Consider the following 25,796-nt stretch of genomic DNA (forward strand, 5'->3'; position numbering starts at 1 on the left):
TGGCCTCAAGATGATCATAATATGTTTTGTAATTAATAGAAACAGTGGAATGAACTATTTTAAGTGAAATGATTTAAATGAATTGCTGAGCTGAAGACAGAGAAAAAGCTAATGAAAAGAATCCTGGTCCTACAGCCAAGCTGAATTAGCCTACAGTTTCAACTTACTACATTTTAGTTCAACCCTGGTCAAATTGCTTGATCTTTCTCTTTCCGAGTGTACTGATCTTTAAATAACATGCTCTACACACTGTCTCACACCTGCTCTTCTCCCCAACTCACAAAGAGACTGCATGACATTTGACCTACTATCTCCCTGCCACAAATTTATTAAGTCTGCTGTGGGTGCCCCTCTCAGAAAGTTGCTGAAACACAATTTATGCTACAAAAACACAGACTCTGAGAGCAGGATGAAGCAAATGCCACGCTATCTATCAACCCTGATGGTCCTCTCAAACCCTTCCTAGGACTCCCTCAATTGATACAGTTTCTCATTCATACATTTTTATTTTCATTTCAAGCTTAGTGATAACCAAGAAATTGCAATCAACTCTATATTTTCAATCATATATTAGGGTTACTTACTATACCAGGATTAAAAACATGCCAAGATTTTTTTAAGTACCAAGACTTAAAAATTGAATAAATATAGGTCTAGACTGAACGTAATGACTTCCTATTTCTCTGATTTTGGAGACCTGGAAGAGGATAATGAGGATGATGTATACAAAAGTATCAGAACTGTCATCTGCAACTCCCTATTCTCATGAAGTCTTCATTTCAGTGAGGGGAAATGAACAGTTAAACCTCTCCAATTGATTCTCAAAGTATTCAAAATAATATTAAAATTAATATATTTATATGCCCATATGGTAAAACGACAAAAGGCACAGACTGTGGAGCCAAACTGATGAGTTCAAATCCAGACTCCACCACTTACCACCTACATGATCCTGTGCTAGCTAGTTAATCTCTCTATGCCCCCCCCCCCTACTGAATGAGAATAATAACAGAACCCACTTCATAAGCTGCTGGAGAATTTAACGAGTTAACACAAGTGTGGCACACTTCCTTACAACAGAATTTTGCTGTTCTTTCAGCAAGCCGTGGCATCTCTTTCCCTCCACCTTGAGTCTGGGACTGGACATGTGACTTCTTGGGCTTCAGGATAGGGGCCGTGAAGACGTGCTCTCAGATCTCCCACTGTGAAAGTGTGACTGACTGGTACTCTCGCTGCCTCTGTGACCAGGCCAGGCTTTCCAAGGGCTGCTCCATGCCAACGACTGAGCGCAGAGGGTAAACAGCTCCTAACTAGCCCTGGCTGGTTTTGCTCAGCGGTTAGAGCAGCGGTCAGTGGACCGGAGAGTCCTGGGTTCGGTTCCCGCTAAGGGCATGTACCTCGGTTGCAGTTTGTCCCTGGCCCTGGTTGGGGTTGTGTGGGTGGCAACCACTCAATGTGTTTCTCTCATGTTGATGCTTCTCTCTCTCTCTCTCCCGCTCTATCTGAAGATAAATGCAAAAAAAAAAAAAAAAAAAAAAAGTCCTCAGGTGAGGATAAAAAAAAAGAACCCCTAACCAGCCTGACTGAAACTTTCTTGGCATTGTGCTATAGTCTAAGACTCTTTCTGCACAACCCTCCTTTGTCTTTGTCTTCCTTTTCTTTTAATATAAGTTTTATTGAAATATATTTTACACACCATGGAATTTGCCTACTTAAAGTATGCAGGTCAGTGTTTTCTAATGTTTTCGGAGAGTTGAGAGAGAATCATCACAATCAATTTTAGAACATTCCTATTTCCCCAAAAAGAAACCTCGTACACAGAGCAATCACTCCCCATTTCCCCTAACCCTCACCCTATGCAACCATTGATCCAGTTCCTGTCTCCGTATATTTATCTGGACATTTCATAGAAATGAAATCACACAACATGTAATCTTTTGTAACAGGCTTCTTTCACGTAGCATGTTTCTGAGGTCCATCCATGTTGTAGTATATATCAGTACTTCATTTCTTTTTATTGCCAAAAAAAATTCGATTGTATGGATGTACCACATTTTATTTATCCATTCATCAGCTGATGGACATTTAACACTTCTTTCTGTCCTCTCTCCTTCACAGGGTATGACATGCATCGTGCTCTAACTCTCCAGCCTTCTCAGGCCCCCTCCCCACTTCCCCTTACAGGCCTGTCCCCAACAAATCTCTTATCCGTTAATTCTGTCTTGGTGCCTGCTTCTCAGAGGACCCAGACTAATTCAAGTGGCACCCGGAGTGATCCGACAACCAGGTGGCAAGATAAGCATCCTGGACACTGCCTCATTCACTGCCTAGTAGGGAAAGAGGGCATTGTCCTAAGAAGAATGTAGAGCGAAAATATACTCTAACAATTAATAGTGATCCAATCACTACAGATTTCACTGGAGGTGACCAGAGAAAACTTTCTGGTGCAGAGGAATGTCCTCGTAGGCAATATGTTGTAGGCATTTAAAAGATATGAGAGGAATGATGACAAAGACAATAGTGTTGGCTGGTTACTGCTAAGTCGTACGAATACCCTGCAGAGGGATAATGAGAAACTGAAGGCCAGTAACAGTTAAAGACTAAGTGGGAGAACCAGAGGGCCAATTTAGTGCCTTCCAAAGAGACCCTCATCTGCTGCAGTGGAAGAGTACACACAGCTGAGCACAAACAAAAGAGATCTGGCAGTTAGATTTACGGAGCTCCAGAGACATTTAAATGCTCAGCCAAGGCAGGTCTGTTATTCTAAGGTCAGGGCTCTGGCTAGGAAAACCTGAGACCCTGAAACATAAGGATAGGATATTTGGATGGATGCCCATGACATGCTGGGTCTGCAGAGCCCCTGGGACACTCACAGCTTACAGAGGTGGCCTGCTCGTGCCTAGTAAGAGCTAGAATGTCCTTTGTGCTAGAAGATGCTACAAGTGACCCTTCCCCCCAAGGCAGCAGGTCCTTCTGTTAGGACCTTTCCCTACCTGTTCTCCTAGCTGCTATGTCAATAACTAGCATCACTCAGTTGGGGAATTGGCTAGGACTGATAAGGGAGGAAAGAGATCACACACCAAAAGAGATGCAAGAGTTAGCTAGCAGCCCTGGCCAGTTTGGCTCAGCGGTTAGAAGGTTGGCCCGCAGACCAGAGACCCAGGTTCCGTTCCCACTAAGGGCACGTACCTCGGTTGCAGTTTGTCCCTGGTCCCAGTTGGGGTCATGTGGGTGGCAACCAGTTGATGTTTCTCTCTCTCTCCCTCCCTCTCTCCCTACTGCTCGATGTGAAGATAAATGCAAAAATGTCCTCGGGTGAGGATAAAAGAAGAAGAAGAATTACCTAGCAGCTACTGGCAGGAGCCATGAAGTACCTCAAGCTTTTGATTTTGAAGATGCTTAATCAAGGAGGCTTCAATATAAGACTAGAAAAGTGGATTCATTGATTTGGGGACACAGTTTTGGACAAGAATACCAGGGGATGGGGCAAACTTGCAGCTAGAATACTATTAGAGGCCTGGAAAAGTGATAGCCAATGTTAAAATAAAAACATACAACTGCCCTGGCAGATGACAGAGAAAAGAATAGAAGACAGGGGGAATGGGTATATTGGGTCAAGCCAGAAAACACAGAATATTATTTTTCATGGGAGGGCCCAGGGAAAACACATTCACCAAGGCGCCGGGAACGCACAGGTGCGAGGGAGCCACGTCACCCGAAGTTCAGGGGCAGTTCTCTGCGGCCCAGGGCGATTCCACAGAGCTGGGCCACCAGTGTCCACAGGGAAGATGAGGCCCGAAGTAATAAAATCTAGGTTGCAGTATTTAGCTGCTAGAAGTCAAAAGGCTACAATTAATAATGACTGACAAGGTCAGAGAGACAACCAAGGGCGCTTCATGTGCAGGGAGCTGTGGGGATGGCCGATAAGACATGGCAGGGGAGGTGAACAGACGACAAAGGTACTGTTTAGTTTCTACAATAAAAAAGAGAGACAAATGGAGACGCAGGAGGCTAAGGGGGATCACCTCAATAAAAAGTCATGATCCTTTGCTGTTTCTCTATCTGAGCCTATTTTCAGATCAACAGCCTACTGACTACAGAGGTAGCCAGATTCCTAAGAGAAAACACTGTGCTACTCAGTGGGACAATAATTCTAGTCCTTCCACAAAGGGATTGTTGCTATAGACTTAAGCAGTAGTTCCAACTACCGCTGCTGTGCTGAATGGGATAGCACAGAACAGATGAATAAAGCCTAGCGGTGACTTTGATCAGACTTCCCACTGGCCTGGCCAAAGCTTTCTCCGAGCTGTGGCAGCCTTAGAATCTTCCTAGCCAACCTTCCTTCCTTCCTTCTCTCTTTCCTAAGGGTCAGACCTGCAGCACCATCTGATAGCCCCAGCCTCCTGTGGCTCCCCACCCACTTTTCCCTTACAGGATTTTTGGCAATGAATCTCCTGCATACCTAATGCTGCCTTAGCATCTGCGTATTGGCATCCCTAACAACAGAGGACATAGCAAGCAAGACACGAGCAGAGAACTGTCAAGACATATATACTGGGACTTGCTCTCTTGCTGCTTTTGGAACCCAGCCACCTTGAGAAAATGCATGAGCTAGCTTCCCAGATAACCAGCCAGGTGCCCAGTCATCCCTGTAGCACCAGCTGACATCCAGCCAACAGCCAGATGTGTGGGTGAGGCCATCCTAGACCATCCAGCCCCGACTGGGCTATTAGTTAACTGCAGATACAATAGAGAACCCAGGAGAAATCAGCCAAGCCAGTTCAGACCAGAAGCACTGCCCAACTGACCACAGAACCATGAAAACTAATAAATGTTTGTTGTTTTAAGCTATTACATTTTAGGGCACTTTTTTTATGCAGCAAAAGTTAACCTAACATATAAAGAATGTGAATAGTGCCAGACAGATATCAAACTTCATGTAAGTGTCTGTCCCTATTGTAAGTTGGATGATACTACAAGAGCATTAATAATTTTTTAAGAAGGTTGATTCTCTCTCCCCTACCAAATAATAATGAACATAAACTAGCCCTGCAACTCTGTAATTAAAATGCATTCAACTTTATCATGTCTTGTTCTCTATATAATCGCCGCGCCTTTTGACATCTGCCTGTGAGAGCAAAAATTCACTCCAGCCATGTCTCTTCATCCTTGCTATGGTTGCTTGGCATACACACCCTCTCTAGGTAGTTTTAGTCTGTTTCCAAATAATTGCAGCCATTTCCTCGACATATTCTTTGACACTGAATAAGACAATGATTTCAGCAGACGGCACTGAAACGAGAGAAGAAAATGCTCGCAGGCAGGGAAGCACTGGGTTTAAGCTGCTTTTCTTTATGGTACCGAGATGAAAGCTCTTTCCCCACTTCGCTGATCCTTTCTTTCAAGTAGGTCAGCCTCAGACTCTTTCCTTCCCAGGCACGTCATCTGAACTCCAGGAGCCCCGATGAGTCTTAGAGCTCAGTGTCATATGTTATGCATCACATATCATGGTGCTTACAAGAGGAACATACTTAATAAATATAGCAAATGAAACTCTGAACTTCTGAGCATGTTTCAAGGAAACAATATATTTCATAGTAAGTTGATAGTTTTCCAAGTTTCTAACTTAAAAAAAAAAAAAATAATTATTGTTCCAGCCAAGATGTTTTTCCCTTCCCTCATTCCTTCCTTTCTCTCTCTCTCTTCCTCCCCCCTTCTCTCCCTTTCTTTCTTTTTTTAAAAGAACTAATTTAAAGACAAAAGAAATGATATCTGACCAAGGTTTCTGGAAATCCATTCATCATCCCCCATAAACATTTGTAATGACATTTTTAGAATTCACATTGACAATGTCAACCACATTTACTAAGGATCCATTATAAACACAGCACTGAGATGTATACGTGGAGAGACAACATGGAATTTTCTTCGAATGATACACAAGTTGGGAAAGGGAAACTTTAAAACCCTTCCTTCTTTCAGAAACATTTACTGCATCAACGTTGAGCTCTTTGGAGGGCATCAAAATGACTAAGAATTGGCCTCTGCCATAATGGGGAAGCTCACAGGTCAGAGACAGAGAGGGACAGATGCAAGACAGAAAGACAGAGAGAACTAGGGACAGTGAGCATTTATTTATGATCAGGGCTGAATTCGCCCACAGGGTTTTCCACTCTTGTCCAAGTTCACTTCGTATCAACTGTGATTTCAGGAAAGAGCTATGACTTAGCATTTATTTTTCAACTGTGTTTGGCAAAGAGACGGCCCAGCCTTCATTCATAAGCGACAATGTTGCCGTTACATGCCTGTTTGGTCATCTCAAATCAGGTGACTGCAGTGTGTGACTACCTAGGGCTCTGATGTCCAGCTGGACGCTGCAGCTGCAGGAGAAGGCTCAGCCACCGGGGTGAGTCACAGGCAGAATATGACGCCACTGCTCCGGAATCTTCTGGCTCCCCATGTGCTTGCCACTTGAAATTCAAGGTGTTTACTTTAGTCTACAAAACAAACCCCTTATGGCTAAGGCACAGGTTACCTTCACATTAATCTTCCTTCTTGTAAACCCTAGCTCAGATCAGGTGGCATACTAGAGAGTCAAGCTTCAGAAATTTGGATGTAAACCTATCAAAGCCCTACAGAAGACCCGTGCTTTTGGAATTTCAAGAAGGCATGAAACTTTGGACTTTGACACTTCTTTATAATCTTTGAACATCATATAGAATCATTTATCTGATTAGATCATTTAAATACCTGATATGCTTTACTGCTCTGATTTTAAAGAAAGTATCATTTTTTACTGGAGAACAGCTGAGGTTACACAGAATCTCCTATGATATTCTGTAGGTTTCCAAATGCGCATATCACCTAAATCACCAAGAGGAATGATTTGAGAAGAAAATCCTTCCAGAGAGACAGCCCAAACGCAGGGTTTCCCAGAGAATGTTTTGTGTAACATCATCAGATCCAGGGTGGGGTGGCGGGTGGGCGATGTTCTACAGCCAAGTGAGTCTGGGAAACTAGAGTTTATTTGCATACCATGGCCTTGTCTTGAAGATTCACAATGCACATTAGTAATATCCAAAGCCAGAATTTCTTAAATAGTAGTCCCAGAATAAATCAACCTCTTTAACATTTCCAAAGCTTATTTGACTCCGGAACCTTTTCATTTTTTTTCCAGATAGCACTTACTAATACAGATAGAACTAACATTTTCTGGACCTTAATTGGAGAAACACATATTCAGAACAAGGGTCAGTAATCTTTTTCTGGAAAGGGCCAGAAGTATATATTTTAGGCTATTCACTTCTGCCTCTGCAGCGTGAAGGCAGCCATAGGCAATGCATAAGCCAACAGATGAGGCTGTATTCCAATCAAACTTGATTCACAAAAAGAGGTAGCAGGCTGGATTTGGCACACGGTTTGCTGACCTCTGATAGAGAGAACAAAGTCTTAGGAAAAACTCTCTGTAAAGTCATTGTTATGTAACTAAAGGCTTCCTTGTGGTGCAATAATGATTTTAACTTGTGTCACTGATGGTGATGGCGTAATAACGATGATGACAACAGGCACATCTACTGAACATGCTGCTATTCAGTGCAGTGAGACGCACATCTTCTCATCTCATCCTTAAAGAAGCGAGCCTCCTGACGTATGAATTCATTGTGTCATTTTAGAAACAAAAAAACTCAGGCTTAGCAAGGCAACTTACCCAAAGACATATGACTAGTAAATTATTAGAGCGAAAATTCAAACCCTAATTCTAACTTCAGAACCTACTCTTCACTAAAACACCTCTATTTATTTATATGTATTTTATATGTGTGTATTATATACCTATTTGTATGTACTTTACATGTGTGTAATAGACACACACACTGCCATATTTTACTAGGCCTTTTGGGATCTGTATAGATTATTACAGTAATGGCCCTAAATAAATTGTAAGTGAAAGAAAAGAGATGGATGACATGAAATAACTTTATTCTCCTTTAAAAGACCTAACACATTTTTTTAAAACACTATTAGGGATTTCTGAAGGAAAAAGAATTCTATTACAAATTCTATCTAAGGCAGAAGCTGCAGTCTTTTATCCATACGTAGGCAGTAAATGTCACAAACTAGTCATTTTTCACCCCGCTCTAGTCCCAGTCAATGGGATCTGGTACACAATAACAACTAACAGTTATCTAACAGTTATTGAGCAATATACTATGTGCTAGATACTATCTTAAGTGCATGGTATGTATTAACCCCTTAAATCTTCCAATGGCCTTGTAAGTACTATTCTTCTCACTCTCCGGGGAGTGCATGGAGGTGCAGAAACGTAAGGGTAATCGCCCCAGGTCATGTGGCCAGTGGGTGGCAGAGCCAGGACTTGAACCAGGCAACCTGGCACCAGGGTCGGCACTCCTCCCAGCTCCTCTGACTCCAGGCTCCCTCTGCTCTGCCCCGATCTGCACCTGAGCTGGGCCGGGACTCCGCAGCACCCCCGCTGTTCCCTGCCTGGCCAGCCCTCCCTCACCACCAGTGGGACTGGGGAGGACAGGTGAAGGAGAGCAGCACGTGTGAAGTGTGGGGTGCTGGGTGAGCCCCACGCCAGTTTCTGGAAACAGACAGAACTACTGTCCATGACTCAACCCAATTCCAGGCCACTAGCTAAACACAGTCCATGGGTATCAGTTGATTCGCCTTTGCCCAAGATCATACCGAGAGTCCCTGGATTCATTTAAAACTTGGTGAACAGCACAAGTTATGACTGGCAGTGAGGGAATCCCACGAACTATGTGGATCTCCTTAGCTGCCCTTTGTACGCTGCTACCGAGTCTCCTCCGTCTTTACTCTGAAGTTTGGGGTAACGGGAAGGATCTTAGGCTGGCTGTGCCACATGAGACACACAAACGGGAACACAAGCACGGCTCACACTTCAGCTCTGTAATTGAAGAGAAACTTGAGAGCCACTGTGCCAACACCGGAAGCACAGTGCCACGGAATGACCTGCCTAGACAGGAGGGAAAGCCCGGCGGTGCCCCCTTTGAAGCCCAGCTGCCTGAGATTCACTGGCAGCCAACCTTCAAAGAGAGCCGATGCTTCCTTCCCTCAGCCTGGCCGCCAAGCTTCCCGGGCAGCTGGGCAGATTTAGCCACTCTCTGCCCAGCTGTCTGTGAACTCTGGCAGCCAGTTCAAGTGAGGGATAGAGAGGTGCTGGGAAGGGAGGGGGAGGAAGGGGGAGTGGGAGGGGCGGAGGGTGGCGAGCCCAGTGGCGCCAGGGCAAAGAGGATGCTGGGTTTCCATGCAGCCAACCTTACCGATGTCAGTCAGAGCCAAGCTTCCAAGGGGGCACAACCCAACTCCACTACAAAGCAACTTCTGAGAGACCAGAGAGATCTCAATACACTTTCCTTCAAAGCTGAGGGAATCTCAAATGTACTTCAGTAAAGATGAACCAGCTGCTGCAGAAAACAGTCTAATCTCTACGTGGGGATGTAGGGAACAAAGCTAAGGCCAGGGACCAACAATGCACAATCCTTTACTAATTCTGATTTTCCAGCAGCGTGAGTTGACGCTTCTTGGGGACTTTCAGGGGTTGTTTGCCGAGTCTGTTGTGGCAACCCTTCTGTTCCCCGGCGGCCAATAGCTGAACCCACTTGTCTGTTTCTGCGCCCGTGCAGCAGGTGCTCGGGGAAGACGGGCGCGCTGGACATAAGCCTTACCCATGTGTGGTTATGTCTATGCTATGGAGCCCTATGCTTGCAGGTGAGAGAACTGAGTGTTATCAGCTGCAGGTGCAAAAGGGATGCAGACCAGTTAGTGACCAGAAACTTTCAAAAGACGCCCAACTTAGAACAAGATCTTAAATTCGGTCAAGTGGGAGACCATGAACACATGAGAAAACCCACAAGTTGAAGGGTCATGAACAGAATGGTAAATCATCAGATCTGCATCTTAAATGGAGTTGTCTGGAAGCTACAGGCAGAAAAGCAGCCTGGGGAAGATTATCAAAAATTTCATGAAATCTTTTCTCTGGTTTTGTACAACTTGGTTAGGGAGGGAATGTATTACAACGCACCATGACAATATGAAGATACGTCGAAATACTGAGCTAGACTATTATGTTAAGTACTAGCTATCGACACATCCTCCTCCCTGCTCGTTAGCTGTCTTTAAAACTGTATGACACTGCAGCCAGCATTCAGTACAGTGACATCAAAGACATACAATCCAAATTTATCTGACTTTAAAAGTATAATACTGAGCCCATCTGGTGTGGCTCAGTTGATTGAGCGTCGTCCCATAGACTGAGAGGTCCTGGTTCGATCCCTGGTCAGGGCACATGCCCAGTTTGTGGGTTGCGGGCTCAAACCCCAGTGGGGGGTGTACAGGAGGCAGCCAACTGATGTTTCTCTCTCATATGATGTTTCTCTCTCTCTCTAAACAATACATATTAAAAAATAAAAACCATAATACTGAGTCTACAGAAGCACCACCAATTAATATTTGCTGAAATTAGTCCAACTGTTTATTCATTCATTCTACAGATATTTATGGAGTTCTTGCTATGTGCAAGGCACTATGCCAGGTGTTACAAACGAGCGAGACTAGGAAAATGGCTCCTTGCTCTCAAGATCTCTCTAGAAAGGAAGGCAGACATTTAAGAAATATATTTGCAATGCACAGTATAATAAATATTGGCAGTATCCACAAACTACATAGTAAACTCACAAAGTAATGGTCAACTTTACCATGGTAGCATAATGGTGATATGTTGGGAGTGGAGGAAAGAAAAATCAGGTAAAGCCTGGTGAGGATTCTTGACTCCAATGAGCCTCAGAATATAAGAGTGCGAAATAGCGCATTGCTTTTGGAACTACAGGTGGTACCAAGAACAGACTGGTGGCACAGAAGACTGAAGAGCTGAAGGTCAAGTTATTAGTGGCCTCATGTGCCCTTCTATAGACTAAATTTGTGACCTATTGGCAATGTTGAGCCTCTGAAGGGTTTTAAGGAGGGAGGAGTAAGCTGGTCATATCTGCATGTTAAAGACCACCCTGCAGCAATGAAAAGACAGCCTGGAAAAGGAAAGCCCGAGGGCGAGGGCGGGGAGAAGAGCTCAGAGACACCTGCAGAGGTCCAGGTGAGCGCGTGAGGGCTGGAAGCCGAGTAACGGAAGAGGATATCTGAGAACAATTTCAGCTGTCCCAGGGACGTTGGTATGGGCAGTTTCAGTGAATCTGTGAAGTGGACAGAGCACACACAGTCGATTCTGGGTAGAAACGATGAAAGAAGGAAGAGTTGAACAAGGCGTTTGTTAAATCAAATACATAAAAAACAGAAGCTTGAGCCTATTTTCTAGGAGCCAATAGGGATGAAAAGGATAAAAACACAGGAAAGGAAGCAACTGGTAGAACTAGGTCTCAGAGGAAGCAGGAAGGACACGATCAGGCGCACAGGTGGCGGATTAGTGAGGAACGGGAAGAGAGACCTCCTCCCTGGAGACTGCACGGAAGGAGCTGAGAGACCAAGGAGGCATGAACAGACACACCTCTGTACATGGGAGGGCGAAGAGTCCGACAGAAGGCCAGCCTATTGCCCTTCTTTTTCCAAGTAAAGGAGGAGAGATACTGAGTAGGGAGTGGGAGATTTAAAGATGAACCAGGGAAGAACTGCCTAAGTTTGGAAATACCTGATGATATGAAACAACACAGATAACTGGACAGGAAAAGGGAAGCAATTATGAAAGGCAAGAAGGCCAAGAAGAAAATATATATCATAAATCTGGAACGATACCAACCTGCAAAATTGTGGGTCTTATTAAGCTTGACTTGCAGCTACAGCAAGGGAGCAAAGGAACCATACCACTGGGGCTACAGGGCAGAAAGCAGAAATACAGCTCAAAACCTTGGGAAATGTATATTGAAGAAATCGAATGAATTTTTTGCCTTTTTTCCAAGTACTATGCCCCAGAGTTAACTGCTTTAAATTTGTTTTGCCCCAAAGTTGAGGTCAGTGAAATGCAACTCTAACTTGACAGCTCAGTTACAAAATAAGACTTTTCTCCTTTGTTTTGTTTTTTAAAAATGTTTTTATTGATTTCTTTGAGGAAGGAAAAGAGAGATAGAAACATCAGTATGAGGGAGAAACAGCCCTGGCCGGTCTGGCTCAGCGGTTAGAGCGTCAGCCTGCAGACCAGAGAGTCCTGGGTTCGGTTCCCGCTCAGGGCATGTACGTCGGTTGCGGTTTGTCCCTGGCCCCAGTTAGGGTCGTGTGGGTGGCAACCACTTGATGTGTCTCTCTCACATTGATGTTTCTCTCTCTCTCTCTCTCCTTTCCTTTCTCCCTCCCGCTCTATCTGAAGATAGATGCAAAAAAATGTCCTTGGGTGAGGATAAAAGAAATATATATATATGAGGGAGAAACATCTATCAGCTGCCTCCTACATGGCCCCCCTACTGGGCATTGAGCCTGCAACCTGGGCATGTGCCCTGACCAGGAATTGAACCAAGACCTCTCAATCCATGGGACCTCTCAGTTCAAACCACTGAGCCACACTGGCTGGGCATCTCCTTTGTTAAATGTACACTTTATTAGAGAAAACGGCTTCACAACAACTAAATATTATAGCATGGCACTAACAGATTTCAAAAAAGAAGGTATTCCTTGTCTTGGTTGGTTTGACTTAGTGGTGAGAGCTTCAGCCCATTGACCTAAGGGTCTTCGGTTCAATTCTGGTCAAGGGCATGTATCTGTGCTGCAGGTTTGATCCTTGGCCACAGTTGGAGTTGTGCAGGAGGCAACCAATCAATGTGTCTCTCTCACACTGATGTTTCTCTCTCTCTCTCTACCTCCTTTTCTCCCTCCCTCCCACTCTCTCTAAAAATCAATAGAAGAAAAATATCCTTGGGTGAGTATTAACAACAACAATGAAAGCAGGTATTCCGATTTTGCTCACTTAAGAAATGAATTGAAAACAACCGTTTCTTGGCTAACTTCCAGGCCCCTGATGTTATGCCGCCCGGTAGGAACAAAAGGGAAAACACAAGCCCTGCCTTCAAGATGATTGTACACTAATTCACATTTTAAGAGTCTTAATAACTTTTTTCACTTGTTAAAAAACATACATTTCCTTGTTTAAAAACTTACATTTTCTTCATTACATTTGTAAATGAACTAAAACCACAGAAATGAATGTTGACCAAGCAGGAACTGTCAGAGAAAAGCTCTTTAAAAAAGTATTTTCAGCCCTGGCAGGTTTGGCTCAGCGGTTCGAGTGTCGGCCCGCAGACTAAAGGGTCTTGGGTTCAATTTCCGGTCAAAGGTACATACCTGGATTTCAGGTTCAACCTCCGCCCCGGTCAGGTCAGGTGGGAGGCAACCAATCAATGTCTTTCTCCCTTCCACTCTAAAAATCAGTGGGAAAATATCCTCGGGAGAGGATTAACAACAACAACAACAAAAAGGTATTTTCATTTATTTTTTAATTCGAAGAAAAGAGAAGATGGAAGACGCAAATAAAAATGTATAGCAATCTATAGGCATTCCAGAAATTGAAGCTTCTCTTCATGAACTACAAGATCCAATGCCCCTTACTTTCACACTGCAGTAATAGGCTGAGGGAGAATGCATTTGGGAAAACCGCCCAATTTTTACCTGAGTCTTCCCTTTCCTGCTCACACACAACACTTCACTTCTGACACTCTAGTCACCAAATGCGTGGCGGTTTGTCCCCACACCAAGCCATTCTCCGTGACACCAGCTCAGTGTCCCACAATTTAACTCAGTTCTTCTGTCTTAAAATTAAACAAAACAAAAGCCATGGCTGACAAATGGTTAGGAGAGGGCCAGTCCCTAGCCTATCATTCTTGTTAAAAATATGGATTTGGGCCATTTGTGTATTTCTGTGTTACTCATTAATCCACCCACTCTCGAAGCACCGACGAAGCAGCTGGCTGTGGCACGCGGGCTGGACAGGGGGCCGTGTCTGGGGAACTCCCGGGGAGGGGCGAGCTCTGGGCCCTCACACAGGCCCCAGGAGGAGGAGTGAGCAATTCTGCCTGGGGCAGGGACGTTTATAGGAGTAATGACATTTAAGCAGCCTTTTGAAGGAAAATTAGGTCACCAGGTGGGGAAAGAGGCAAAATATAATCTAGGAAGAAGAGAAATTATTTTCTAAGGCAAAGAGAGGGAAAGAACATAGCATGTTTAGAGAGGACGAGGTGGCCTAGTACTATTTATGCTGTCCCTTCTTACTATCATCTAGGATTAGAGAGTCCGTTCCACTTGAATTTCCTCTGAAATGTATCTTCTGTGAATATATAAACCTTATTTAACTAGCAAATAAAATATTTTTGGGGAAAAATAAGAACATATGTACCTAAATGTGTTCCATGTTCACTGTGAAATAGAAATAGTGTGAGAGCATTAGCCTATTATCACATTAATCGATTTTCATGATTTTAAGAGACTGTGATCATTGTTTAATTAAAATCGAGTCACCTAAACAACGAACAGTAAAGTTTAGGCTTCCTGTCATTTCTCTACATGACTTTTAGTCCTAACTCCTTTGAAAAGCTACTGCTCGGGTATAAACACGTCAGCAGTGTGATGACAGTGCCGTCTCTGTGATGTGATCAGGGTGCACTCAGCCTTCGAAGACAGAGCAGCAGAGTGAAAGTAGAAATGAAACAAAGTGTCCTTTTACATCTGGATGGGAAGACGCTATGGTTTCAGTGGAAAAGGCCAGACAGTTGCTGTCTCTTTCTATTAACACCCAATTCGTATCAATTACCGAGTTTCTTCTCCAAATGGGGCACTGTACTAGGCCACTTAGGGAGCAAGGTGGCTGTGACAGGGTCCCTGATCCCCACCCCCCCGCCAATCTCCTTATCTTGACGAGGAAACAAAGAATGAAATCACTGTTATGGCTATAAGATACAATAATCACCATAAAAAATGGCATTTACTAAGTGCCTACTATGTGCCACGCCCAGGGTAAGCACTTGAAAATGCCATCTTCATACTGCCGCCCCCACCCCCTCCGCCCGCCAGGAGGAAACAGGTCATACACTTCATTAGAGTTGGGGTTTTTATTTATTTATTTATTTATTTTATCCTCACCCGAGGACACTTTTTCATTCTTTGTTCAGATAGAGCAGGAGGGAGAGAGAGAGAGAGAGAAACATCGATGTGAAAGGGACACATCAAGTGGCTGCCACCCGAATGACCAACCAGGGCCGGGGACAAACTGCAACCGAGGTACATGCCCTTAGCGGGAACCGAGCCCGGGTCTCTCCGGGCCGCAGGCCGACGCTCTAACCGCTGAGCCAAACCAGCCAGGGCTAGAGCTGGGGTTTAAACCCACAAAGTCTGATTCTAGAACTTGACCTCTTATCTATACCTGATTAAAAAAAAATTGTTTTAATTGGGGGAAAGCAAAGAAATGGACAGTTATTTCTCTCCTGGCAGACGGAGAGACACCGTTTGAGCTGGGCCTTGAAAGGAGAGTGGTTTTCCAGGGCCGGGGCGGGGGGCTGGGGGGTACCGAGGCTGAGGACACGGCCTGGTCACAGGTGTGGAGCCAGAGGTCTGCAGTGTGTCTGGTCAGAGCACAGAAAGGCAGCAGCTGAGGCAGGAGGACGCACGGGTCAGGCGGTCAGGGCCTAATGACAGGTACAGGCTGCAGCTCACCAGATGGCCCTGCTGCGACGGCTCAGATGAGGGCCTCGTCCCAGGGCCACGTCAGCTGGTTGATTCTCAGGCTTTCTCACCATCACTCCAACTTCAGTGCCCAGATCTCCAAATCAATATAAGAAATGAAGTAGAAGAGGGATCCATCCAGAGGTAAAAAGACTCTCTTTCCCCTTGAAGCCAGTGAGAAGTAGCCAGCGAAGGCCTTTAACACTTCGCCTCTATTTTTTAAAAAGCACATTTTGATGACTGATGTTCTGAAAGCCCTCGGGGAAGTTTTGTGGAAGGAAGTGTTGCTGTCCAGGACAGTATTTTAACAAGGGTGGAGGATGAGCAGCAAGGGTGTTATTGAAGGATAGTTTCTTTTCTTCCTTAAAACAGAGAGCAGAGCCCTGGCCAGTTTGGCTCAGCGGTTAGAGCATCGGCCTGCGGTCCAGAGAGACCTGGGTTCGGTTCCCGCTAAGGGCACATACCTCGGTTGCAGTTTGTCCCCGGCCCTGGTTGGGTCGTGCGGGTGGCAGCCACTCGATGTGTCCCTTTCACATCGAGGTTTCTCTCTCTCTCTCTCCCCCCCCCCATCCCTCCCTCCCTCCCTCCCACTCTATCTTAACAAAAAATGGAAAAATGTCCTCTGGTGAGGATTAAAAAACAAAACAAAAAACAAAACAGAGAGCAGAGCACATGAGGGAGAGTCTGGGAGGGAAAAATACATACATGGTTTTGCCCTTAAATTTGTCTGCTTTTCCCTTCACACCTACTGCCCCAGAGCTCAGGAGAGTACCGTTTCCTTTATCACAATGCAAATGATCCCCAAGTTCCTACCCCACTCCACCACCCAACCTTCTCTCCAGCAAAGCCTTTTGTCTAATGATCCTAGCCAGTTCCACTGGGACACACGCTCATGTCTTCCAATCTACATTCTTAGAATTAAACTCTTCCCTTTTACCCCAAACCCGCTCCCAGTTCTGACTGCCTTCTTTTAGTTAACCTACTGCACTTTTTTTCAGTCACTAAGCATCACCTTTGATCTTTACCAAGTATCCCTCTCACATCCAATGCCTTCTTTTAATAACTAGTACGATGGCCCTCGTCCCCTGAGTGGCCAATAAATGCTGATAATAACATAAGTAATGTCAGCCTGAATGTATACAAGTTTCACAGTTTACACAGCACTTCTGTGTGTACTGTAACATTTCATGTCACCACAACCCAGTGAGACAATTAGGAAAGATATTTTTACTCCATCCACTGTCCACATGCAAAAAAACACACAGGATCAGAAAAGGTTAACTAACCTGTTCAAGATCACAAGTCCCACTTCTCATTATGTTCCTCTGCTTCATCCAGTTTTCATTTTTATAATGACTTAAGGTAAGAAGAGATCTCCTTTCTTTCATCCCAACCATCTTGTATACACTCACCAAATTAACCTTTCTAAAACTTTCTGTTGATCATGTTACTTCCATATACATAGAGCTTTGGGAATTGACACGGCAAAATAAGACAGTAAGTAGGTAAACAGGTAAGAGAGTGAGTGGGTGAATGCATGCATGCATGCATGAATGCATGTCTAAAATCAGGCACAATGATATTCATGTTCCTCTGGGGTCTCACCCAAACCTAGCTTCCTAGTCCTACTTCCTACTCCTCCCAATGAAAACCCTCTGCTCTAGATAAATTTGAGTGGTCCCTGTCACTTAGACTTCCATCCTCCACTGTCCCCTTTCCCTAGACTGCTCTTCCCTGAGAGGTGACGCCTCTGTCTGCCTGCTCTGGTCACTACCCAGCATGTCTCAGACCAGGCACCATTTGCTGCATGAAGCTTTTCTAATGTGCACATAGCACTCTTTTTAACATGCCTTTTGAAAAATTTGATTTGATTTTTATAAAGTTGGGTACAAGAATATGCTTTTAGAGAGTTTATCATTGAAAATTCACATTGTTTAGTTTTATGTCATTTCTAAATGATTACTTCAAAAATCATTCAGAGCCCACTGACAATGTTAATAATAAAAAGTAAGTCAATGTCTTAAAAGTAAAATTCAACAGGATCATGAGTAGCAAAATACAATAGGATCAATACAATTTGGAAGAAAAATTTAAAAAATGGCAGAAAAAATTCTTGCTCCAAATTACCATTTTTTGGGGACATGCTGTAATATTTTTTAATCCAATGTATTTAAACTAAAAAACAAAAAAAAATTTACCTATTTCTCCTACCTTTTATCTCCCACCTTTGACAACCATCAATCTGTTCTCTGTATCTATGAACATATATATATTTATACACACACACACAAATATAAATTCCATATATAAGAGTAATCATAGGATATTTGTCTTTCTCTGCCTGACTTACTTCACTTAACATAATGCCCTTGAGTTTCAACCACATTCTTGCAAATAGCAAGATTTCATTCTTTTTATGGCTAAATAATATTCCATCGTGTGTGTGTGTACACCACAAATTATCAAAAAGTAAAATATATTTTAAAAAATCATGTTTGAAAAGTCATTACTTTAACTTTCATAAAGAAGACATGCTTGTTTTAGCTATAATTCAAAATCCTGTGAATAAATGCTCAATTTCCCACTGTTGTTTCATTAAAGCCAAAGAAATATGTCAAAGCACTATTTTTATGTATAAACTCCAGATGACAAAAAGTTGGTATAGAGTACTAAGCATGTGTGTTAATGTTTTATTTTATAGTGACCTCTAACAAGTTAACTACCAACAGATTATCACTAAAAGAATAACCCTTTTTCTCTGGAAAATTTAATTCTTTTGTGGGGGTAAGGGGGGTTATTCTTTTTAAAAAGTTAACAAGTTCAAGTCAATATTGAGATTAATCACAGTGAGTATCTAAATTATAGCCTCATAATTTACAGTAGAATGGCTTCATACATTTATATAAAAACAGAAGGAAATTCAACATGTCTGAAAAACATGGCCTTTTAAAAACGGAACCCGAGGGTTCTTCATACAGTGCAGATATTATCACACCTCAGTCAAGCAAGGAAGAAAAGCTCCTGAAGAATAGTACTTAGTAGTACACCCTCTCAAAACAAACATTCTCATTGGATCTTCCTATATATTTACTGATGAGCTTTTTATAGTATGGGTGGGGTTCTTTGTGGAGAGGAAATTGGAAAATAAATTGTTTCCATGAAACAACTGTTTTGTGTTTTTGAAACTTCTCTTTAAACACATTTCAGTCTGTCAATGGTATTTATTGAGTGCCTCCTGTGTCTGAGGCACTCAAAGCTAAAATATAAATTATTTTCATGAGAAAAGTATCGACATTCAGCATTTTACGTCACACAGTGAACATACAGACATTTGTTACAGTTGACGTTCGACCGTGTGAACTTGGGAAAATGGTCAGATGGGTTCACGAGTGTCACAGGCACATGCTGAATAAAGGACACCCAACGTCTTCTACTGACTGGCACAGTTCTTAACAGTAATTGCAGTTGTTCCTCAGTTCGTTGTAACATGAGGCATAGTTCAGTAAGGTTGGAAATATCACAGGTTATCAAAAAGCAGAGCTGTTGTTTTTCTTTTATAAATTATGAGCGACCCGGAAGAACAGGCATCAATTCTGTTTTCAGATCTCATGAGAAATTTGACAAAGTTCAGGCGGCCTTTCGCCAGACGTGTCTGGTTACGGTCTGTGTAGTGTCGCCGTGGCCACACAGTATATCACATGCAGCTGGAAAAGACCCTCCTAGTCCACTGCCTTTTCTGAAACTGTTGAGTAGCAACAACTGCAGCCTCTAGCTTCTCCCTAAGAAAGCCTGGAAAGGGGGTTCTCTATTATTTCATCTTTTCATTTGAGTGAGGGTCAAAGGATTTTAGAAAATCTAATAATTTTTTTCCAAAATGCACAAGGAAGTCATGAAAAATCAAAGCTTGACAATGTTTTTGGAAGTATAATGTTCATTTACTAAAGGAGAATGTGTTACCTCTCACTAACCCTATATTTGGTAGAAGTAAGCACTGTCACTAGAAGTTCAAAAACACTTCTGGATTTACAAATTAATTAGCAAATGGGCTTTCATTCTCTTTAGGAAAACAAATCACTTATTGCTCACCAAAAAACAAACAAACAAAACCAAAAAATGTACATATGTAAGTCTGGTGAGTTTTGAATTGTTTTCATAATGGACTTGGCAATAGCATCTATGCAATAAAAATCAGGTGAGCTGAGGGTGCTGGGTGATGTTCTCTATGAAATCTGATGGAATATTAGAAGCTGGCAGAGAGAAACGAAGACATAGGAACAGCCACAGGATGACTTTTCATTGCTCTCTCTCCACACTCGTGTTTTCCCTGTGCCATCCTCAGGTCAGCAGGACAAGCCTTTCCACCCTCAGCACCCTGCGAGTCAGTCTAACACGCGTGCTCCCAGGCAGGGTGCCTCTGACAGGGTGCCCTTTCCACCCTCAGCACCCTGCAAGTCAGTACAACACGCGTGCTCCCAGGCAGGGTGCCTCTGACAGGGTGCCCTATCCACCCTCAGCACCCTGCGAGTCAGTACAACACGCGTGCTCCCAGGCAGGGTGCCTCTGACAGGGTGCTCTTTCCACCCTCAGCACCCTGCGAGTCAGTACAACACGCGTGCTCCCAGGCAGGGTGCCTCTGACAGGGTGCCCTTTCCACCCTCAGCACCCTGCGAGTCAGTACAACACACATGCTCCCAGGCAGGGTGCCTCTGACAGGGTGCCCTTTCCACCCTCAGCACCCTGCGAGTCAGTACAACACGCGTGCTCCCAGGCAGGGTGCCTCTGACAGGGTGCCCTATCCACCCTCAGCACCCTGCGAGTCAGTCTAACACGCGTGCTCCCAGGCAGGGTGCCTCTGACAGGGTGCTCTTTCCACCCTCAGCACCCTGCGAGTCAGTACAACACACATGCTCCCAGGCAGGGTGCCTCTGACAGGGTGCCCTTTCCACCCTCAGCACCCTGCGAGTCAGTACAACATGCGTGCTCCCAGGCAGGGTGCCTCTGACAGGGTGCCCTATCCACCCTCAGCACCCTGCGAGTCAGTCTAACACACGTGCTCCCAGGCAGGGTGCCTCTGACAGGGTGCCCTTTCCACCCTCAGCACCCTGCGAGTCAGTACAACACGCGTGCTCCCAGGCAGGGTGCCTCTGACAGGGTGCCCTTTCCACCCTCAGCACCCTGCGAGTCAGTACAACACGCGTGTTCCCAGGCAGGGTGCCTCTGACAGGGTGCCCTATCCACCCTCAGCACCCTGCGAGTCAGTACAACACGCGTGCTCCCAGGCAGGGTGCCTCTGACAGGGTGCCCTTTCCACCCTCAGCACCCTGCGAGTCAGTACAACACGCGTGTTCCCAGGCAGGGTGCCTCTGACAGGGTGCTCTTTCCAATTCTAATTCTGCTTCCCCACTTCGTGACTGTCATGAGCACCTAGTGTGTCTTATCTGGACAGTTTTATGCTGGAAACACTGTCTTTGAGAACATCTTGAATGGGACCCCTTAAATATCTGGATACAGATTGCAACCTGTATGCTCATTATAAAATGTCTCCTCAGTGCTCTTATTTTAAATGTTGGCGATAGAAATTAAGATTAAAATGTCAAATATAAATAACAATAGGACAAAGAATATAATTCTTATTTTCTAAATTTAAAGAATTTAGTTAACTATTATTTTCTGTAATAAGACTATGAAGAAATGGAGGAAGAAAAACAAACAAACTCTACTAAGCATTTGGGAGGAGAACTAGAGTTAACATTGAGAGGAACCAAAGAACCGACCAGGTAACATTGTGGGGAGGTGGTAATAGTGGGCTAAGCAACTAAAATGTGAAATACATCATCACCAGTTAGCTGACCTTGAAATAAACACTTGTGAACTGGACTTAACGATAGGGAGTTTACTCTGATAAAGAGAGACCTACCAAGTAAACATACCACACTTTTAGCAATCATGCTTTCAAAACTCCTACAGGCATATTTAAATCAAATAGTCTACTGAAAGTTACTAGATCTAGAATACTTAAAGTAACCTTTAATCACAATCCCCTCCACCACCACCAACACAGCAATCCTCTTCAGCCGTGGAATAAATAGGCCTTTCTAAAATAGTCTACACTACTATACCGAACAACAAAAATCAGTTCACAAAAACAAGTGTTTCAGTGATCGCTGCCTATGGCAGAGAAGAGAGCCTGAGGTTAACACTAACTGAACTAGGCAGTAAAGAGAAGGAGAACCTAGAAGAGAAATTCTAACTATAAGAAAGTGTGCTATGAATCAGAGAAACAAGAGAGAAAAGGCTAAAGGTCATGTTCTTCAGTGGTTTGTGGTGGTGGTAGAACTGAGGAAACATAGTTCAAAAGACCCACAGCAATTCTGTCACAATGAATGGAGTGCTGGAAAACAAGTGAGATGTCAATCAGGCGAATGCAGTGAGGCGGGCTATGCTGAGGGTCTAGCCCACAGACACTCGCTTACTTTACTGTCCTCTGGTTAATAAAATGCAGTACTAAGGAAAATTGTAAGGATGCTACCCTATACCGCACTTTATTCCAGTGAGCATGAAATTCCCTACTTTTAAACTGCCTCACATTTCAAGCTTATATCTCTGATGGAAGAAAGGTTCCAATTCTTCAAGGAGACAGAACAGAAAAGTACAAACTTGTTTCTTTAATTATCTCCTTTAAGTAACTAGTAATTTTTCATTTCATACAGTATTTCCAAATTTGGAAGGACAGTTTAAAATTTATTGAAGTCAAGAAAAAGTGCTGCTTTAAGATCAAAAGGTAAGCTAATACAGAGAGCAAGTATCTGTTCAGAGTTTAAACCCAAAGTGTGACCTACTTTTAAGATTTTATAGCCTAGAGGGAAAAGTCTTTAGATCTAAATGTCAGCGTGTTCTTTTAAAATTATTATTGTGATTATTTTTAACTCCATCATTCTCTCAAAGAAAAAAACCACACAATAGTCTATTTATCAAAGACTAGTGAATACTACATCAGAAAGGCTAAGACACAGCTATAGAAGAATTATCATGGAAATACAAAATGTATCAACACTGACAGCTACTATCAGGAATGTTTGCTCCCATAAAATAGCATTAATGCAGGTTTTTCCATGTTAGATAAATCACATAAGGTGTTTTTTTTTTTAATTTATTTTTTATCCTCACCCGAGGACATTTTTGCATTTTTTTGTTCAGATAGAGTGGGAGGGAGGGAGAGAGAGAGAGAGAAACATCAAGTGGTTGCAACCCGAACGACCCAACCAGGGCCGGGGACAAACTGCAACCAAGGTACGTGCCCGTAGCGGGAACCAAACCCGGGTCTCTCTGGACTACAGGCTGACGCTCCAACCGCTGAGCCAAACCGGCCAGGGCAAATCACATTAGGTGTTTTTAGAATTTTTTTCCCTAATCGATGAAGACAAAGCAGTGAAATACGCTTGTTTTTCAATGGTATGGTATTAGAATATGACATCTCTCTACAAGCATCCTATTAAAAAATTTAAATATATATTTCAGAGGCATACAAGAATAAACAACATATGCAAATAAATATCCATGGGGATGCAAAGACCATGATTCAGTGATTGGAAGCAGTGCCTCTGGAGTCAGACGGACCTGAGTTTCTCGACTTTAACATTTCTAGTTGTACACAACAGGTAAGTTTATTTCACTTATTTAAGCCTTAGTTTTCTCATCTGAAATATGAGAAAATAATACCAATTTCAGAATTCGATGAAATAACAAATGTACAGTGCTCAAACACACTTCTGGTACCCAGAAAATGATCCACAAACAATAATATGCCTTTCCTTATTTTGTTTTGTTATGTCACAAGCAGTTGGAAAGTAGATGAATATTAAGAAATAGTTGCAATATTACTAAATCTCAGACTATGCTAACCAGAAGTCAAGAGTATATTTCAAATCAAAGGAGCAAACCACTTCATCATCACAATAACCACCAAAGAGTGTTGTAGAACTCAAGCCAGAAGACAGTCTGCCCTCGGGGAGCTTATAACCCAAAACAGATGGCACTGGCATCAGCTAGCATGTGAAAGGCAGAGCCACAGACAGAGAACTACACACGGAGCACAGACCTGAACGAGCTAAGGGCCAAGAAAGTGAAGGAATAAGACAAATCCATGCATAAATAAGGCTCATAGATCAGAGTTCCTGGATGGGGCAGGGAAAGTATGCAGAGAGTCATTTTTAACTTCTTCCTGTCTCACTAGCAGCCCCAGTGAGCTCTCTGGCTTTCCTTTAAATAGACTGCTAACTAACTACAACAAAATTGGGAGGAAAGTTTTGACAAGTCTTTGTAGATGGATAATGATGCCCATATACACCGGGAAAGAATCATAGTCATATTATAATGATTAAAATCACTTCACTGAGTCTTAATCACATGGTCAGAAAGTGTGAAATTTGGGGGAAATGTTTCCAGGTTTTTTCCATCATATTAATATGATTATTCTTTAAGGAAACCTTACTCCAATAGTCAACTAGAGAAAGAATTTCAAAGTCGCAACACAATGACGCTGTTGTTCATTATTTAAATGAATATTCCCTCTGGGATTGTTGTTATGTTTCCATTTCTGCTGAATGTTCCAACTTACTCATCTCTTGGGCAGCCAGTGAATAGCTTGGTTTTGTTCATCTGGCTAATAAAAATCCATTAATTCGGTTACTTTTTTTTTCTTTTAAGTGCTATGTATATTAAATGATTCCAGAAATATGTAAAGATATTCACTGAAGTTAATGTTGGTCTTGCTCTTGAAAACAAGTGTCAGTTATCACTACCCCTTATAAGCAAATCAGCTAAAAGTTCAGATGCTATATCAATCTCAGTAACTGCCAAGAACAGATGGATTCAGCAACATACTATTTCACAAACTGTGATCTCAGATCTTGGCGCCTGTGAACTTCCTTCTGTATGGCACATACTGGAGAGGTTCACCAAGGGGAAGAGTACTACAGATACAGAGTTAGAACCTGACGTATTAAAATCAATCAGAAACACAAACAAAAATAAACTTCTGAACTCATGAGTATCAGAATAACAACAGCTAACACTTAGAGAGCTTACTACCTGCCAAGCACTGTCCTAGGCGTGCATACAAACACACACACTGCACATCTATATGTTCACACACATATACATACACATATATACAAATATACTCATTTAGTCCTATTAAGCCTGGGGTAGGTGCTGTAAATATCTCCATTTTATAACTGAAGAAACTATCATTCATATAATAAATTGTAGAGCCGGGATTCATTAACCAACTTACTAGCTCATCACAATACATATAAAAGCACATTAAACTTGAAGTGCTAAAAGATATACATGCCTCAACTCTTACAACATAATCTCATTTTATTGTCCTAATAGACAGGATGAGAAAGGTGGAGATTGTTTCAAGTTCCTGAAAGCTCTCTATTAAATAACAGAAAGAAGTTATTAAATTCATTAAAACCATGCTAAAGGATTCTGTCTTACGTCTCACATTTTGACTAACATCTAAACATGGGTAGACCTGTAGATTATAGTTAAGAGTTTACAACCGAAGCAGAGTGAATGACTTTAAATGGCAGCTCTGAGGCAGCATGGGGACAAGACCTAGTCCAGCCCTCTTCCTCGACATGGCAGCGTCGTGTCCTCTGGACTCCCATCCAAATTAGTGCAGAGGGGCTCGGAGGGAATACAGTCTCCGAGAAGGATCACTGTGCCATCTCCCTCAAGTACATGCATCCAGAAGGGATGCTGATCCAAGATCAGTCAAGCAGGAAGGGAGTTAGTAAGAATCATAGTTAAACATGGGCCACAGGTCCTAAGCAAAGTTGTGATACAGGTACAGAAGGCCTAGGGTCAGGGCAGAGAAACTCACTCAGCAAAAACAAGGAAAGCAGGCTAGGAGATCATGGAGGAGAATCGAATCTCAGCAGTGTTTTGGAAATAGAATTCCAGCCTCAAACCAAAAAGTGAAGCATTTTTCAGTTAAAATTTGGGGAAAGAGAGTAATGGGCATGGATACAAGCCCCAGTAATTAGTAAATTCATTCATTTATTCAGCTGAGTTGGATATGGAGTTGAAGATCTTGT

The 25,796-nt window shown here is 43.1% G+C and overlaps 1 protein-coding gene across 3 annotated transcripts in view; it reads right to left on the minus strand.

The window, feature by feature from the left end:
• WDR70 (WD repeat domain 70) overlaps nucleotides 1-25,796 on the minus strand; it is a 298,472-nt gene that overhangs the window by 50,380 nt on the left and 222,296 nt on the right. The window lies entirely within an intron of this gene.

The sequence above is a fragment of the Molossus molossus genome, unplaced genomic scaffold, assembly GCF_014108415.1.
Source record: "Molossus molossus isolate mMolMol1 unplaced genomic scaffold, mMolMol1.p scaffold_m16_p_3, whole genome shotgun sequence".
Classification (NCBI taxonomy): Eukaryota; Metazoa; Chordata; class Mammalia; order Chiroptera; family Molossidae; genus Molossus; species Molossus molossus.